Genomic DNA, 6,000 nt, shown 5'->3' with positions numbered 1-6,000 from the left:
AGGTTCATTGGAGCTAGACCAGAAGACATGTAGCTTGATGACGGCTGAGTGCCTACGGTCATGTTGATCCAAGTGTCATCCGTGGAAAATGTACCACTTGACGTCGTATTCGGATACAAGGTTTGATTCCAGGCAGAACTGGCAAGCAGGGGCGCGGAGGAGGCGTACGCTGTTATGGGGTGTGATTGCGAATATATCGGTATCTGTGGCATTGGCAGCTGTGGAAGCGACATAGGAGATGGCTGTCCGACAGGGAGAGCAGTAGTGGCCATAGTGCCAAGTGATACCTGGGGTAGTTGAGGCTGCATAACTACTTGGTCCAAAGAACGTTGTAAGACACATTGCGCCGATGCTGAAGTGGGTTGTGGCACTGTCTGAGCACCTGTGTTTTGAAGTGGCTTCTGAGGAAAAACTGCAACTTCAGATTCCACGACAATGGGCACTTGGGGGCGAGATACGGTGCGGCCGTCATAGCCATCTGTGTAGCGCGTTCTTTCATATGAACGTGCTTTACGAAATGGGTAAGATCCTGCCCGTCTCCACTGTCCTGGCTCAGGCGACCGTTCCGGGGATGACCAGTCGTCCTGGGCCCGTGGTGACGGAGACTGCCGCGGAGGAGAACGTCCTCGACTTCTCCACCCGGAAGAACGCGATGGCTGCGGCCTGCGTTGTCTAGGCGAGGAGAACCTCCTGGTAGGTGACCGGCCAAAAGCCGGCGACGGCATCATGGCACCGCAGTTGGTACACTGCGAGGATGAACTTTTGGACATTCTGGCGGCGAGGGGCCCAATTTCAGAGGCAGAAAGTCTCCTGCTTTCCATCCCTGCCCTGGTGCTCGAGGAGGAGCCTTCTCCCGAAGCTGTAAATCCGCTACCCAGCACCACGTGCGTTACAATGCGGTACTTCTGAGGACCGCTTCCGCTGTCGCTCACCGTGCTTAAGGACCGCCGCCGCCGAGATTTTGATGTTTGAGTCGCTCGACTCACTTGGGCGCCGGTGGAGGTCAACGCCGTGATAGATGTGCGAGCCCAGAGTGCAGGAGACATCGAGGTAGGAAGAGTCCCCGACCCTGAAGGTTTCGTCAAGTCTGGCTTCGTTGGAGCAGCCTTTGTGTCAGACTTGACGTCTCCCACTTTTTCTGGTGGCTTGGTCGCACTGGTTGTACTCGTCGTGCTTGTTGAGGACGGTGTGGTCGTTGAAGCACTGCTGTCTCCTCCTCCTGCATCCGCTTTCTTCTTCTTCTTTTTCTTCTTCTTCTTTTTCTTCTTCTTTTTCTTCTTCCGCTTCTTTTTCTTCTTTCGCTTCTTCCTCTTCTTCTTCCTCCTCTTTTTCTTCTTCCTTTTCTTCCTTCGCTTCTTCCTCCTCTTCTTCTTTCTCCTCTTCTTTTTCTTTCTCCTCTTCTTCCTCCTCTTCTTCCTCCTTTTCTTCTTTCGCCTTCTCTTCCGATCGTCGTCCAACTGGGCTTCTTCTGCGATGACGCCAACGACGTACGCGGTAACAGCGTCCCCATTTCCAGCAGATGCCAGTCGTAAGGTGTCTCCGATGGACAGCCGACGATTCTTTGGAACTGCGTCTTGCAACCTTCCAGCGACAGATTCCAGAGCTGTGCACGTTGAAGTTAACCCAGCAAGCTGAGGTCGCTGTACAGCTACTTCCATCCGTGCACCTAAACCAGGAAAGGATGCAGGGCGCTGGATGACGCAAGCCTGTACACCTCCTTTACCACGTGTCAGGTCTGGGAGCACATTATCACGCACTACGTCGTCCATCGCCCTGAAGCAATCGGGGATTATGTTGACGACCTCTCCGGTAGGCTTGTCTGGAGGAATGGCCTGCATGTTCATTACTTCGCCTTGCAAGCTGGAGCTGCTGCTTTGCCGTCGAAGCCACTGTTGGCGATGCTCGTACTGCCGGTACTGTGGCTCAAGCTCGTGTCTGCTGCGATCCACCACCTTTCGTGCTCTACGTGCGCTAGCCTCGAAGATAGTGTCAAGCTTCTGAAGAGAGTCTCTATCAAACATTTCTTTTTCACGTTCCTCGTTAAATTGGACCGAAGCTCGAGTCTGAAGCTCGTTGTGGAGCTCATGCTCGGCGGACAGATTTCTATTGGGACCCCAGAATTGGTCCTGGTGGGTACCGCCGATGCAGACATGCTGCTTGTAGTCACGGCCCGCTTCGTTTGAGTCGGGAGGAAGCGGAAGACGAGGCTCCCTTGCCGGCCCCTGCGGTGGCTGTTGCTGCGTCGCCATGCTTCTCATCTACCTTCGAGCCATTGGGCTTCCGGCTTCGTCGGCTTGGTGGAAAGCCGCCGAACTCATACGGAGCGAACAGCAGTCATGTTTTGGAATGCGCGCGGCGGAAGTTCGCGTGGGAGCGTGCACGGGATGTCGCTCGACTCGGAGCTCTGGTGTCGGCGAGTGACGGTTTGTCAGCAAATGGTTTGGCTACATGCTTCTCTCCCTACACATGCAGACGCAATGTGCATGTGCATTTTCTGCTTGAGCTTATTGAAATTTGTTTTATTGACCGTGTGAAAGGACCTAAGGCAGCTTTACATCTCATCAGAAGCTACAGTAACGGAGACAAAGCCTTCGTCTTCGTCTTCTACGCCACAGATGCAATTACGCAATGTGTTGACAGTATGTAACTGCTGTAGGACATTGTGCAACATGGTGCCCAAAGAAAAACTTGACAGGTCCTCCTGCGCATTTGGAATGTTTACGTACTAAAACATTTTTGTTAATTCAAGGGAATTAATTCCGTTAGGACTGGCAGATGGAGTGGTGAAACACCGGCCAAAACCGAGGCGCATTGACAAGCGAACTTAGGCAAAATGCCGGTGAGTAAAAAGTAACCAACACGGCAAACACAGACGTGGAACAGTACCCCGCCCACGCAGAAGCTTTGTCTTTCTCCGTCACTTCATGTTTTGGACCGGCCTTCCGTTGCGAGCGCCTCTGGTGAGAACAGCAGAAACAAAGAACACTACCCAAGCGAATCGTGACGCATATATGGGACGAGTGGGTTCCCCTGGAAGCGCTGTTTTACAGCGACAGCTGTCAAGGGCTCAATTTCATGCCGGTCGGCCCGGGACGCACGCTAACCCTGCTGTCCTCTCTCCATCCGTCCACATCTGTACGCCGCTCATAGCCACAGTTGCTTCGCGGCGCCAAAACGGAAAAAAAAAATTCATGCCGATCTTGTCCCATATGCCACATCGCCGAAACACAGAAGAGAAGAAACGAAGAAGAAACGCATCGTGCGTACGGGCTAAATGTTCTGACCCCCCGTCCTTTCACTTTTTGAATTTACTATGGAGTCATACCAGCTCAAAGTCCCAGGGGTGTTGCTCGACCAACGTCGATTTCCGAGAAAAAAGTATATGATGTTGGGACATGAGTAAACTATTTTTTCGCACTGTAGAACGACCGTAGGGCGGGATCGAATGTCGGCTCCGGGTTATAAACCAAGGCGAGCTTTGGCGCTTGTGGAGGAAATACGGCTATAAAAAAAATCGAATTAGGTCGTTTTGAGGAAGGATAGTTTCATCTCTGACAGCTTCCATGCCTCAAGTTATCAGCGCATTAAAACATACTAGACAAGCAAAGTCTGAGCGCACATTGTGCCAAGTTCGGAATTTTTTTCCTTAACGAGGGTTTGCTAAAATCAGTCGTTCGTATTTTTATCCGATAGTAACGTACCAATACATTGCACATAAAAATATTTTAGGATGTTATGGACAGCGACTTCACTCTAGTCGAGCTAGAGACACCGTCGAAATTTGAGAAGGTGGGCTCGTCCCTGGGACCAGATAACATCACTTATGGCGCACTGCGTAACCCTGACGGCCGGTCACTCCAAGCTCTCCTTCATGTTTATGATACATATCTTGGGGTTACTTCAGGGTACTTCAGGGATCCCCTACCAACTACCTGGAAGGAGGCGTAGGTTGTCCCCGTCTTGAAACCAGGCAAACCCCCAAATGCCCTGTCCTCTTTTCGCCCTGTGAGCCTGACAAGCTGTGTGGGAAAACTGATGGAGAGAATGGTTTTGCATCGTCTCAACTGGTAGCTCGAAAAGCAAGGTGCGTTCCCTCACGAAATGGCAGTCTTTCGTCGCCACCGAAGCTCCATGGACCCAGTTGCCGACCTCGTTTCTACAGTCCAACATGCTCGTGCGCATCGGCGGATCGTTGTATCGGTCTTCCTGGACATTAAGCGCGCATATGGTACCGTCTCGCACACTTGCGTGCTGCACGCCTTGCGCTTTTTTGGAGTATCTGGTCGACTCTTCAACGGGTTCCACGATTTCCTTACGAACCGGACTGTCGCTGTCCGCACATCCCACGGCCACAGCCCTAAGCATCATGTTCATCAAGGCGTACCCCAAGGAAGCATTCCGAGTCCTATACTTGGTAATGGCAGGTCTAAAATCGATAATGCCTCGCAAAGTAGCATTCTCTGTGTATGCCGATGAAGTTGACCTTTGGGCAGTAGTAGTAAGTCACGACTAGCCATTCAGCGTCATTTGCAGCTAGCTTTAAATAATATCCATCCGTACGGACTGTACCTCACGCGACTTGGGATAGACCTTTCGCCCGAAAAGTGCGTCGAGCTCCCCTTCACCCGCAAGGCTATGAGAAATTTCCCTCTTTTGGTTGGTGCAAAGAAGCTAGAGCCTGTGCGCTCTCATCGCTTCCTTGGTGTGGTCCTGCGCTTCCTGTGGTCATCCTGTGTGTGTCCTGTATGGTCATCGCGTCCTCCGGTCTGGTCTTGGTGGGACCTGCGCTGGGCTCGACATGCCAAGATAACATACCGTGTTTCTTACTGCTTCGGTTTGAGGCGTGCACCGAAAGTGAAACTTGGGCAGTGAAACACTATCTCTTTCTGTCTCTTCGGAAATAAATGTTCCGTTTAACGTCTCGCCAGGGACGCTTCGCGGACGTTCGTGCAACAAGACCGCATTGAAAGGTTTGGCAAACTATATTACTGCACATCAAATCAAATAAAGGAATTTTATTTTATTTACAGTGCTGTCCACCCATCCTTTTGGGTAGTCATAGGGCAATTTACAGCAACACAAGAACAGACAATGACAACAGATGTTTCCAAGAAGATGCAAAACCAGGGATATTTTGTTCGTCAGCAATGTTCGCTGGAAAGAATGTTCGCTTCGAATCGTAGACTGTGCGAGGAAAGAACGATTGTGCGAGCCCGAGTTTCTTGTAAAGCGACAGAGTATACTTATCAGGCGTTGCAAATTAAATTCAATTTTTGGTTAAATAGAACAGATACTACGGCAGCTGTGTCTTCAAGGGCAGTTCTGTCCGTAGTAGCTCTGCGACACAGTAGAGACGCGAATGTAGTTGAACCTTTGTTGAACGATTGTAGTTGAGCCTTTCGGTATGGTTCGTTCCACTCGAAGTCGCAGATATCTTATCACGCCCTGTCCCATACGTTGGCTTCTACTCGCATTGGTGGTAGTGCAAAGATAAGAAAAGAAAGATATGAAAAAACTGGAAAGCTACGAGCAAGAAAATTGGCATCCTAAGGAAATCTCCTCCGACACAGGCTCTGCTGGGTACAAATGGCCAATTTCACCAAATTCAGCGCTTAATATTATTTGATGAAGAGACGATAGCAAAAATGTCCTAAGTTGATTGCGTAATATGTATACGTGAAAGTAAGATCACGGAGCTTGAGCCCCGAATCTCTTTCCCCAGTGGCACCCCAGGAGGTCGTCTTTGACAGAATCGCTTCGAAAACCGCACTCGTCAAGGCCAAATCACCAATTTCATCAACATCGGCGCCTAATATCGTTTGAGATAAACACGATAACAAAAATGACCCAAGCTGAGTTTGTCGTAATACGTAAGATCACGGAGTTTCGGCCATGTACCTCCAACCCTATGCAGGGTGATTCACGAACCATATATCATTTGGAGTTGATAAGGAAACGATAGAACGGAAAAAAATATGCGGTCAACGGCTCCCGTGCGGC

The sequence above is a fragment of the Ornithodoros turicata genome, chromosome 10 (genome assembly GCF_037126465.1).
Source record: "Ornithodoros turicata isolate Travis chromosome 10, ASM3712646v1, whole genome shotgun sequence".
In the NCBI taxonomy this organism is placed as follows: domain Eukaryota; kingdom Metazoa; phylum Arthropoda; class Arachnida; order Ixodida; family Argasidae; genus Ornithodoros; species Ornithodoros turicata.
This window is presented reverse-complemented; position numbering follows the sequence as displayed.